Source organism: Ursus maritimus, unplaced genomic scaffold, assembly GCF_017311325.1.
Source record: "Ursus maritimus isolate PB19 unplaced genomic scaffold, ASM1731132v1 scaffold_26, whole genome shotgun sequence".
Lineage (NCBI taxonomy): Eukaryota > Metazoa > Chordata > Mammalia > Carnivora > Ursidae > Ursus > Ursus maritimus.
In genome coordinates this window covers 39,953,310-39,966,499 of record NW_024425119.1, presented here as the reverse complement: position 1 = coordinate 39,966,499, position 13,190 = coordinate 39,953,310, and the positions used below count along the sequence as shown (strand labels likewise).

The window sequence follows — 13,190 nt, the reverse complement described above, 5'->3', positions numbered from 1 at the left end:
TAAGAACAAGGGAAGACATCAAGTACCAGTCAAGGCCCAGTGTCCCCGGCGGGAGGCAGAGGCATGTAGGTCTCTGAGGAGTGAGGACACAGGTGGAAGAAATGGAGACACAGAGGTTCCAAATCTAGATGGTGCGGGCCGAGGAGGCCATCTCTGCCAGTTGTCTTCGATCCAGTCACAACACTACCTTCATGAGTTCACCCAGCTAACGAGCACCGCCGCCCACCCCACTCCCCCTGGCGTGCAGCCATCTGCCCCATCTCACGCTTGGCCTTCACCTTCCCCCTCTCCACTGGCCCAGCCACACCTGGCCTAGGGACAAGGGTCAGGAAATGACCTTGTCATCAGAGAACTTCAATCCAGGGATTCTGTTTATTAGGAATGGTGTCTATCCTGGCTTCCACTCAAGGTCGAGACTCTGGAAGGAAGAGGAGGACATGGGACATGAACAGCTGGCCTTTGGATGATGTCAGAGTAGAAAATGACTTCTGAGCAACGGCTTAACATACAGCATGGATGCCTGGTCCGGGAGGGAGGTGAGAGGCATTCCCGACGCAGGTCTTACACAGGACGGCTGTGGCAGCCACGCTGCTCCTGGCCTTTCAGGTCCCAGGCTTATTCTTTCTTTGGAGGCCTCACCCCAATTGTATCCCACATAATAAAATGCCCTCGCACTGCATGTACAGCTTTACATAATCTGAAAGGATTTATATAACTTTGCTTTGGAAATAACTGGCTCTGAGTTTTTTTAACATGTCGTTGGCTGTGACTTCTCAACGATCTTCATGCATAGGGATGAAATCTAACAAGTTTTGTAAATGTAATGAGAATATTTTAATACTCAAGTTGACAGTGTAATGAAACTGACAGTATTATGTTTTGTCAACAATTGCATATTAATATTTTCCCATGTTTGTATTTTGATGCCAATGACATTTTCAAGGTTCCATGCGTTTCTATAGGCTCTTGGCGCTGCGCTTCAGGTGCCCAGTGGCTACGCCTGCTCTGGTGATGGCAGACTTCGACCCTCTGGACATCCTCTAGTAAGCTCTCTGGCAAGCGAGCAGAGTGTCTGACGGATTCTTCTGCTCTGTCAACAGTTTCATCTCCTTGAAGGCAAAGAAGTCATGGATTGTCCCACCTGGGAAGCCAAGAGGTTTGGACCCCAAGGAGAGAGCTCCATCTCTGTCTCTCCATGAGGATATGTGATATCTACGGTGATTTTCTATGAGGTTTTCGATATCGTACACGAGCTACCTTTTTTTTTTTTCGGAGGAAAGTTGATGTACTTGGTAGAATAAGATATCGCCTCCACCCCCCAAAAAACTCCAGGAAGCCCAAGGCATAGGAAGGAATGCTTCTTGGCATATTTCTTCGAGCCAGATTTGGGGGTTGGCCATAGCTCTGTATGGCCCGTGGCCTCGGGGGCCTCCAAGATGAAGAACCAACACTAATGTGGAGAAGGAGACATGAGGAAAGGGTCTGCTTGAAGCGCTAAGTGTGACCTGCAAGGAGGCGTTGGTAAAGTGGAAAGGACAAAAACCTTTTGAAGACAGCCCAGCCAAAGAGCCAGGGAGAGGAAAGCCATGCCAGGTCTTGTTTTCCATGTACTGGGGAGGCCAACTTGGAAAGTCAGAAAAAGGCTGAGTGTGACTCCATGACTGGAGGCGTAATCTTCTTAAAAATTAAAAATAAATAAAAAGCATGGCTAACATGTTACTATTAATTGGGGAATTTGAAATAGCTATATTTACTATAAATAGTCTAGTGGAAAAGGTGGACAACATGCATAACAGATGGGGAATCTGAGCAGAGTAGGAAATTATAAAAAAGAAATGGAAAAATGAAAATGCTAGAAGTGAAAACCTTAACATCAGAGATGAAGAATTCCTTTGGCACGTTTATCAAACTGGACAGAAGCAGAGTCAAAAAATCTGTGAACTTGGAGCTAGATCAGCAAAAATGAACCAAACTGTACCACAAAAAGTAAAAGTAAACAAACAATTGAGCAAACCCAGAACTAAGCACCAAGACATATGGGACAATGACAACTGGTCCTACACGTACGTAATGGACGTCCCAGAAAGAGAGGGGAGACAGAATGAGGCAGAAGAAATATTTGAAGAGATGATCACTCAGAATCTCCCAAGTTTTTTGTTTTTTTGTTTTTTCAGATTTTATTTATTTGACAGAGAGAGACAGCCAGCGAGAGAGGGAACACAAGCAGGGGGAGTGGGAGAGGAAGAAGCAGGCTCCCAGCGGAGGAGCCTGATGTGGGGCTTGATCCCAGACGCCAGGATCACGCCCTGAGCTGAAGGCAGATGCTTAACAACTGAGCTACCCAGGCGCCCCAGAATCTCCCAAGTTAACAAAAGACAACAAACCACAGATCCAAGAAGCTCAGAGAACCTCAAACAGGATAAATGGGAAGAAAAACATAACTAAGCATATCACAAACTGTTGAAACCACAGATCAGAGAACATCTAGAAAGTAATCAGAAAGATGCAGCGCCTGGGTGGCTCAGTCAATTGAGCGTCTGACTCTTAATTTTGGCTCAGGTCATGATCTCAGGGTTGTGAGATCCATTCCCTGGTCCCGCTCTGTGCTCAGTGGGGAGTCAGCTTAAGATTCTCTCCCTCTCTCTCCCTCTGCCCCCACCCCCACGTAGTACTCTCTCTCTCTCTCTCTCTAGAAAGAAAGAAAGAAAGAAACCAGAAAGTAAAACAAATTATATAGAGAAACAAGAGTCTTATTAGAAACTCAGCCAGATGGTTCCAGGCCCGGCTGGGTCCCTGCCTAGAGGAGACTGATAGTAGCTCGGGCAGGTTTCTGTTACCTGCAAAACCCAATGGGCTGCAAGTGCGCAGCATCCTTCCGGGCGCCAGCTGCCCAGTTCACAGCCTGCAGCCCGCGCTCCCCACCCCATGCCACACCCAGGCCCTCCCCTCTTTACACACGCCCCACCTTGAGCTGGCTGTGGCCACGGCACCCCTCAAAGACTGTTGATTGGCTGTGAATCGGAAGGAGGCAGAGTAGGTAGACACTAGACGTACTAGTTGACTGGCCTCAGTGCCCATCAAGGTAGGCCCTGGGATCTGACTCTTGCTCCAAATCCTTTTCCCAAACATGACCGGCCTGGAACAACCAAAGCCGGAGTCCAGTTGGGACACCTGTCAGGGCTCTGCTGAGTGCATGGTCATTGCCATTGGTGGCAACGTCTGTGAGAGGCGGACAGTCGCCCGTAATTCAGAGTTGCATGGGATCAGGAAGAATCAGGTTTCCTCCCCCACCACCCCTGTTCCAAGAGTCCCTGTGTTGGCTTCTGTGGCCTCGCTTTCCAGAAGAAAGTTCCTTTACTACAGGAACCACAAGGAGGCGGCAAAGAGCTTCTTTTAGGGCCTCAGCTGACCTGGAGGCTGAGGGCTGGGTTTAAAATAGTGGGAACTGCCGATAGACGGACACAAGTGAAGCTGGTGGGCTTCCCCTGAGAAGGTGCTCGGCTGAGTGTGGAGAGCAAGTACGGCAAAGGTAGGGGAAAGAGACAAGGGACTCCTGACTCACCTTGCACATCTGGATCCTGCAGACAATTCCTGGTGGCCGGAGTCCTCTCCCTCGGTGGAGGCCACCTCCTCCTCCCCTGACCACCCCTGCAGGGTCCTCAGCCCGGCAGTTCAGAGAGCTTTCCTTGCAAATGATTCTTCAGGCAACTGTTTGTTAGGAACTCTGCCAGGACGCCCTTCCTGTAGACTTCCTCAAACCCACATCATGTCTGCATTCATTCATTCATTTATTCATTCAACAGATAATCTGTTGGCCACTTAATACTGGGCACGGGTCTAGGCATAAGGGCTACAGTACTGACAAAAATAGATTTTTTTTTTAAAGTGCTTTCATGGAGTTCACATTCCTCTGGGGAGAAACAGACAAGAAATTAAAAAGTAATACGATACACCGTATGTTAGATGGTAAAAGATGCCATGGGGAAACACACATTTCAAGAGGGTAAGGTACCACAATAAAGGGGTTGCCATTTAAAACAGGTCACATCAGGCCTCACCGAGGTGACATTTGAGTAGCTTTGAGGAGGCGAGATGCGAGCCATGGGGTAAGAAGAGCACGCAGGCAAGGGAACGTGCCGCCAAACTCAAGTGCCAGCAAGCCTCCAGGGCGCTGGCGCCGGGGGAGGGAGTGGGAGAAGAGAAGGACTGGTGAGGGAGAGGGGACCCGGGGACAGATCAGCACCTTGCAGGCCACAGTAAGGACTTCTTTTTCACTCTCAACCAACAGGAGCCATGTTTCTTTTGAATGAAATGGGAACCATTGCAGAATTTTGAGCAAATGAGTGACATCTGAGCGACACTTCAAGAGCACGGCTCTGGTACACCTGAAACTAATGTAACATTGTGCGTCACCTACGCTTCAATTAAAAAAAAACAAAACTGGTGGGAGACAAAAGCATCGCTCTGGCTACAGTGAGGAGAACAGTGATGAAGGCTGGGAGGGGGAGGCGGGGAGACCAGTCAGAAGCTATTACAATTCCCATCCCATTCAGGAAAGCTTAGTAAGAGAGCTCAAATGCCCTCCCCCCAGGAAGCCCCTCCTAATCCCCCCTAAAACCCCTTTTATTCAGGCATCGCCCAGCCTTGGTCAACCTTGCCTTTATTCTGGGATTAGTGACAGGCCCATCCTCAGCCCCACCAGACCTTAGATGCTTGAAGAGCAGATGCCCCTTTGTGTTCACAGCTGTAGCTTCTCCCAGCACAGAGGGCTGTGCACCCAGAAACCGAGTCAGACTCTCCCTACGGAGTGATTCCGTCCCTCCTTAGTTGACCTGCCTACTCTTACCTCAGAGGCTTCTTCTGGGCTGTTTCTGCCCGGAGAGCCACATCTGCGTGTTAAACGCTTTATCACAGGAACAGCCCTGATTTAGTGTGTTGGCCACACTTCACAGTCCCTCAGTAGCGCCGTGTTTACAAGACGCACTTGTCACTGCCCTGCAAAGGAGGAAGCACATACAAAACATTGTTTGCCAAGCCATTGGCCTCTCTGGAGGCTTCTGAGAGCAAGTTAAATGAGTATTTATTGAGTCCTTAAACATTTATCGAGCACCCACTGCAGGGCTGTGCTCTACACGAGGCAGTGAGGGCATTAAATGAATAAAACAAGCTTCCAAGGATCTTTCTGCAAACACAGGGCACAGACCATATGCAAAGCACTGGTGTGCTCAAATACATAGAACTAGGTCCTCGTACTGCGCCAAGGACTCACCGTCCACTCATCCATCTATCACTCATTTAGCAATTACTGAGTGTACCGCACTGAGTGCTGGACGTGTAATGATGATCCTGGCACACAATCCCTCTTCACACTCCAGTGTGGAGACAGAGTAGCAAATGGTGGGGAGCTGGCATCTCCAACAAACACAGTTCAGGGCAAGCGATACAGCAGTACAGGTGCAAAGTAAAATGGAGAGCAGGGGAAGGAGATGTTCTTTGCAGCAAAGGTCTGGAAGGGCCTTCAGGGCTAAGTGGGATTTCAACAGAACGTTGAAGGATGGGTAGAACTACCACGGGTGGCAGGAATGGGGAAAGCAGGGGGAATCCAAGGGAATAGAACACTGGAAGCTTACTTAGACCATGTTTATGGGCCGGAAAGTGGTCCCTGTGGCTGTGGTTCATTGGGTAGAAGCCAGGTGCTGTAGGAGCTAAGCTAGATTGGGGTTGGGTTTGGGTGGGCTTGATGATTTTCAATGCAAGGAGTGGTAGTTCCAGGTCTGTGCTTTCGAGAGGCAGCTGTGGCAATGCGGAGACATTACACCGTGGATGCAGGGAAACCCAGTTAGGGGAGCAACAACGAAGGTCTCAACCCAAGTAGCATAAAAGCCAGCTTTGATTGGATTTACTCATTTGTGCCCTTAATTGTTCACAGACGTATCCATGACGTGCAAGACCTTGTACTGATTGAAGATAGGGATGGAGCAGACAGGGAGGAAACAAAAATAAAACCAGCTTATGTCAAGGACTTTATAATCAAGTAAGAGACACAGACCACGAAAATGCTTCCACATTCTTCCCTTGACTTCTGTCCTGTGATATTTGGTTTCCCTCCTATGTTCCCTACATTCCCGAGGCTCTTCTAGAAGCTCATTGGCTTCTGCCGGGGTACTCTGTGGGTTGCTCCAGTACGTGGACTCTCTCCTTTCCTCACACCATAGGATGTCCCCAAATGACTTCATCCTCCCCTACGGCTTTGAACATGAGCTGTATGATCATGACTCCTAAATTTATCCGTCATTCCAGCCTCTCTCCTGCGTCCTAGAGCTGTATCACCAAACACCCAACTGAATGTGTCACCCGGTTGCTCACTAGCCCCTCTAGCTCAAGTCATCCAAATAAAACTCCTCTTTCCTTCCCACTCACACCAACTCCGCTTGCTCTCCCTATCACTGTATAACCATCACTATCCGTCTAGCACCAACGCTGGAGACCAGGGTATCCTCAGTGCCTCATCTCTTGCGCCTCTACACCCAGTCTATCCCCAAGCCCTATCCAGTCTACATTTTATGTGTCTCGTCTTTGGTGACCACTCTAGTTTAGGCCACTGACTGACCTCCCTGTCTGTAGTTTTACTCTTGCATTCCACGTTCCACACTAGGCCAGAGAGATCTTTCTCAAATCCAGGTCTTATAAAAATTCCTTAATGGCTCTTCACGAGTTTAACCATGTTCTGCAAAGATTTTTGTGACAGCTCTTCGGCCTGGCTGTATGATATTCCACTGTAGGGTTGGGCCATAACTTGTTTTTTTTTTTTTTAAGATTTTATTTATTTATTCAACAGAGATAGAGACAGCCAGCGAGAGAGGGAACACAAGCAGGGGGAGTGGGAGAGGAAGAAGCAGGCTCCCAGCGGAGGAGCCTGAGGTGGGGCTCGATCCCATAATGCCAGGATCACGCCCTGAGCTGAAGCCAGGCGCTTAACCGCTGTGCCACCCAGGCGCCCCGGGCCATAACTTGTTTAACTAGTCTTCTAGTGATAGATGTTTGTTAACTTTCACTACTCTAAGCGATGCTATAGTTGATAACTTTGTACGTACTTTATCTTGTATGTGTGCAGGTATATTGGATCAGAAATTATGTGCATTTTTAATTTTGACAAGTATCAACAATTTATAATTCTGCCAGTAACATATAAGAGGGCCTATTTCCCTGCAAACATGCCAGGGGTATAGTATCAGATGCTGGATTTATTTGCCAATCTGTAGCTTAAAGATGATATCTAAATGTAGTTTCAATTTGCTTGTGAGGCTGACTATTTTTTCATATGTCTAAGAGCCATTTATCTTCCTTGTATGTTAACCATCCCATTTTCCTATTGGATTTTTAGTCCTTTTCATATTGATTTGAGGGGATTTTGTATATATTAAGCAAATCGGTCCCTTTGTCTAGGATAGGAGTTGCAGATACTTCCCCGTGTACCATTTGTCTTTGTTTATGGTGGTTTTTTGCTCTGCAGAAATTATAGATTTTCATGTTGACGATTTTTTTTTTTATGCTTTGGGAAATGTTGTGCTATTCTGACAAACGCTGTCTCCACTGTGACACGCATCTATGGTCGTATCCTTTTGCATTTGTTCAAACACAATTGATTCATTTGGATTTATTTTAGTGTAAAAACCAAGGCAGAGATACATCTTTTTTTTTCAGGCAGTTACACAATTGTTTCGATACCACTTATTGTATAATCCATTTTTCCCTGCTGATAGACAACGCCATCTTTATCATACACTAACATTTTAAATGTCTTGAGTCTATTACTGGATTCTCAATTCGGTTCTCTGGATCAAATTGTCCACGTATGTGCTAGTGTCCCCTGGATTTTACTGTTTTAATTATTGTAGCTTTTAATGGTTTTATATTTGGTAGAACTATTTCTCACTAACCTTCTTTTTCAGAATGTTCATGGCTATTCGTGATGCAGAAATTTCCATATGAACTTTATATTCAGATTATGTAGTCTGTTGGTATTTTTATTAGAATGTGTTAAATTTATAGATTAATTTATGGAGAGCTGACATCTTTATGTCATCTTTGTACCCTTGTCATTTATTCAAGCCTCCTTTTGTGTCCTTTGCTAGCATTTTAGTATTGGGCACCTAGATGTAACACATTTATTAAGATTAGTCTTGGTTAGTTTACTTTGTGGTTGCTATTGTAAAGGATATATTTTATTCCCCTATATTTTTTAATTGGTTGTTGTTCACTGGCTTTTTATATATTAGCTTGTATTTACTTTGCTAAAATGTCTCATTCGTATCAGTTTTGCAGTTGATGTCCTTAGTTTTCCAGGTAGGCTATCACTTCATAAATAAATAATGATAATTTTACCTCTTTTCCAGTTTTTTGACCTCGTTCCTTTCTCTTTTGTAATTAAGTAGGTTAGTACTTCCAAAGCAATATAAAATAAAAATCGTCACAGGGGCCATCCTTGTGGCATAGCTAACTTTAATGGGAATCATTTAGTTTTCTCACTAAGTGCGATGCTGGCTTTTGGACTGCGATGCGTAAACCTTGTCATGTTCATGAAGTTGGGTGTTTCACAGGGTGTCTGTGGGTCTCTGCCCTGGGGACTGCTGTTTCAGGAGCCCTCAGTCTGTGTGTAAGGCTCTTCCTTGGCAGATGGAAGTTACCTTGGGGAAAAAAGAACATATGTACAGATATCAACTATATGGTGACTTAAAATGCACTGTGAATCGAAAGGTAACTTTTTGCTGGTCAACAGCTTTATTAAACTTGACTTCCTAAGACGACAGAGTTGAGCCAATAGCAGAAAGATACTGTGTCCTCTGACTGAGAGCCCAGAAGGTGGCGGCTTTAGGTGAGAGGGAAACTGAACCTTCTCTAGTGGACAGAGTGGGGACGGGCTGTGTCATCACAGTTTGGGTCCTATACTGACGACCTGGCAGGTGACACCAAGACCCAAGCCCTAAGAACAGTACCAACTGCTAGCGTGTTCAACACTTGCTCTGTGCTATCTGCTTGTTTGAATAGTAATTTACTCCTCAGAGCCCTCCTATGAAGTGGAGACTACTATTTCCTGAAAGATGATGAAACTGCGGCAAGAACTGTAACTTGCTCAAGGTCACAAGCTGGTACGGGATACAGCTGAGGTTTAAAATCAGGCAGTTTGACTCCAGAGCCTGCGTTTTTAGCCACCATATTCTAAACCCCAGGAGCAGCAGCCTGGGGCCCAGAGCAGCTGAACAAAGATCCAGGAGAAATCAGGAGTGTGGTCTCCATTGCAAACCAGGGAAGAAGGCTAGACTGTGAAAGACTATTCTGGAGCCAGGGACAGTTAACTGGGGACTGGACCATTCGTGCTACTTTTCTTCTTATCCATAATCTTTCTTTGTGTTCCTTTGCTGGCTCCTCCTCAAACCTCACCTCAAACATTGGAGAGCCCCAGGCACTGGCCTTGGACCTTCCTCATTCTCTACGTTCTTCCTTAGCCAACATCTGATCTTCACGACGATGATTCCCTCATGCGTACCTCCAGGCTAGGCCTCTTCCCGACTGGACTAGTGTGTCCGCCTTTCCACTCAACACTTCCACCAAAATACCTCCCAGGCATCTCAAACTTAACATGTCTAAGCAGAACTCTTCCTGTCTACCCCCACACGAGGTGTTCCCGCCACAGATTTCTCCTTTGCTGTGAGTTTATTTAACACAGTCAATAAATATTTGTTAAGTACCTACTATAGCAGTGAGCAAAATAGACAAAAAACCCTGCCCTAACAGAGTTTACATTCTACTGTCGGGAGACATACAAGAAATGGGGGAAAAATTATAACACGCATTAGAAGATAAGGGCTAAGAATGATGTGAAATGTTGGGGTTCGGAGTCAATGGTCTACAAAGAATTCCTGAGACATCTTCGGTGCCAACAGGTGGTTTTATTAAAGGAGAGGAACAGGACCCATGGGCAGAAGGAGCTGCACGGGGGTTGTGACGGGTGACTAATTATATACTTTCAAGTTGGGAGGGGGCTAGGGACAGCATAAAGTCTCTAAGGAATTTTGGAAACAAGGTTTCCAAGACCTTGAGCGGTCATTTACTACTGTTTAGTAAACCCTCAGTCTTGAGACCCTTCAGATGTCTATCAGTGGGCCACATGCTTGGAGAATGATTGTAACATATACCTTGGGGGGCAGACATAAAGGAAGTTTCCAAAGGAATTTCTCTATGTTTAAAGTAGAATCGCAGGATCCTACGGTGTCAGGATAATGTTAAGCTAAGATCGCCTTCTGCCCTTAGCAAAGCATTAACGGGAGGCAGCTGAGTTCCTAGAGGAAGTTCACTCTGCCTGTTTCAAGGACTTGTCAATGAGCCGTAAGTAGAAAGGACATTTGATTTTTTTCATCTTTTGCCTTTGTTTCTCATATCAAGAAGAAAAACAAAGCAGGGAAGGGGCAGAGAGTGCAAGGGATGGGGAACAAAATTTTAAAAAGGGCAAGTGAGAGGAGCGGATGAGGTCAGAGTAACAAGGCTAGACCAGGAGTTGTACCCAACGAAGACGGAGGATTTTGAACAGAGGCTTGACATGAGTGGATTTCCATTTTAATAAGAATACCATAGCACCTGGAAATTGGAGGAGGGGCAGGGAGGCTAAAAGTGGGGAGACCAGATAGGCAGCTCCTGCAATGGTCCAGGTGAGAGATGATGGATCCAGGGTGAGACAGGGAAACTAAAGGGACCCCGTGAAAATTACTTTTGCACCATTTCCTGCTTCTATTCTTGCTAGGACCTGCACCCCTGCCTTACACGTGCATATAGAACAGACAACGTATGTCCTCCTTGGAGAGGCCACTTTTAGGCAACAGGCTTGAGCAAGGGAATGTAAAAAGGGTCCACAGCGACCGCCTGGCTGAATACAGACAGGCCTACCAGGTGATCCACCTCAAAATATCTACAGGCCCTAACTAACCAATGGGCTACTTACAACCAGGCAGAGTTATCAAAAAAGGGGAAATTCCATACATCCCCATATCTCCTCATCTTCCCCCTTTAAATACAGTACACCCCCCCCCCACTGCCTCGTCGCAGAAGGTCTCTCCTCTGCTGTCCTGCCCGCTGCTCCCTTGCTTGCAGTGTATTCAATCAACCTTTATCTCTTTTGTTCTGCCTTGGGTGAATCCCTTCCTCTGCCTGTGCCACTCCTCTGGCTTCCACCCAATGGGTCACCCCACATTCGGGGGAGGGAGGCTCTGATTGGAGAGACACCACCCTCCTTGTAAAGGTCAAGAACTTAATGATTTCTTTGGAGTCTTTCAGCACAACAGATAACATCTAAGGAGTGACTGGGGGGATGTCATGAACACTCTCCAAGAACACTGACTCATCAAGACCCCTAGCTCCAGGGTATAAGTAACCTATGGAAGATGCCTAAACACTTGCCTTTGTTCCTGGATGCAGGAATACCAGACCACCATCCCCAGTAAAAACCCCAGGCCCCAAGCAAGGAAGAGATTCACTCTTTGCTTTCTGAGTCTCCCGGATGCTATGTCCACATCTGCACTCTTTATCTTTAATAAACTGCTCTCACTTCTTCTCAGCTGCATTTGATTTCTATCCTGCGCAAAGCCAAGGATCCTCTTGGCTGGTCCTGCGGGATCTCCTCTGGGTCTTCAGGCCCAGCCAGCCTGCATCAAGGGGACTTGGGTCAGGAGAGAGTGGACAAGCCAGATTCTAGATATATTCTAGATATATTCTAAAGGGGGCTCCAGCATCCACCCAGCTACTCAGGCCAAAGACCTAGCTAGGTCTTATCCTTGAATCTTCCCTTTCCCTCATATCCCATATCCAATCCATCAGCAAGTCCTTGTGGTTCAAGCTCCAAAAAGTACATCAAAGTCACTGTTTCTGTCCATCTCCACTGCCCCTGCAACCCAGCTAACCATCTGGACTTACCTCTCACCTGGATTGCTGCAAGGTAGCCTCTTATCTGACTCTCTGCTTCCTCTTTTACAATCCTTCTCCACAAACAGCCAGAGGGATCATCTTAAAAATTAAATCATATCACAGCAAGAATGCCTTCACTTGTAATCCTTTAAGAGCTTTCCAAAGCATTAGGAAGAAAGGCCCAAATCCATAGCATGAACTACAGCGGCTAACGGGATCTGCCCCTGATGACCTCTATCTTCATCTCCTTCCCTCTTTTTGAGGGATCATCCTTCTCCAGCCATACTGGGCTCCTTCCTGTTCCTCAAACTCACCAAATTCATTTCTGCTTTGCAGTTATGCTGTCCCCTCTTACTAGGTCATCGTACCCAAGCTCTTTGCATGATTGACCTCCTATCAGCTGTCAGATCTCAGCTCAACTGTCCTCTCCTTAGAAACCTCCCTGATAACTCTCATCTACTATAGATACCATATGATATCTCGATACCTCATACAGTCTACACACCTCTTATCAGAACTCAGTCTTCCAGGGAAGACAAAATTGGTTATTACTCATTAAGTAAAAATCACAGGCCAGTAAATGAGGTGGGGGCTTTTGAAGCAGAGGGCTATCATACACTGTCAGGGCCAGAGGGCTAGCCTCCCCTCTGACACTTGCATCCACTGGCAATGTCCCATCCCAAGCTTCCCCCCAGGGCATTTTCCTCGGCACTTCTTTCTTACCTATCAGGGTCCACAACTGCTTCCAGTAGTCCTGGTGGGATGTGGCTGACACTGGCCTTCCTCAGGGCCTCTACCCTCTAGGAACCGGACCCACGACCTTCCATCCATTCCTTAGACATCAACGTCCCCGCCCTCGGTACGCCAAACCTCTCTGCTGGAGCGAGCTCCACATCATCTCTCCGTGTTGTGCCTAGCACTGAGCCCAACACAGAGTAATTTCTCTAAAATCCCTGGCAGGATCAAACAATGCACAATCGCTCTTGAACTAGCAAAGATTCCCATATCCCTTGAGAATTCAGAAGGCAAAGTTGAGTCCCCGGCTCCTCCCTACCTCCAGACCCGCCCCTCAGCCTATCTCGTTCCAAATCTCGCCTTTCCCTTTAATCACTCTCTCCAAGCGAGTAATCTTTCTGGGGCCTATAATCCCTGATGTTTCCCGCTGTGTGGTCCCAGTTGGGAAAACCTTTCATTTTGGTCATTAGCAAAAGGTGATCCAGTCCCGGCCGTGACCA

The 13,190-nt window shown here is 46.7% G+C and overlaps 1 long non-coding RNA gene across 3 annotated transcripts; it reads right to left on the bottom strand.

Annotated features, from left to right (window-relative positions):
- Positions 1 to 353: 353 nt before the first annotated feature.
- Positions 354 to 13,167, bottom strand: LOC103675464. Of its 3 annotated transcripts, XR_571852.2 has the most exons (5): positions 12,679 to 13,167; positions 11,965 to 12,054; positions 4,244 to 4,995; positions 3,563 to 3,910; positions 354 to 1,109 (listed from the first exon to the last, which is right to left on the bottom strand). It is a non-coding gene; the product is annotated as an uncharacterized LOC103675464 (long non-coding RNA). The 3 variants fall into 3 exon arrangements; XR_571850.2 differs by having other exon boundaries at positions 3,563 to 4,995; positions 12,679 to 13,158; XR_571851.2 differs by having other exon boundaries at positions 3,563 to 4,995; positions 11,972 to 12,054; positions 12,679 to 13,158.
- Positions 13,168 to 13,190: the final 23 nt, after the last annotated feature.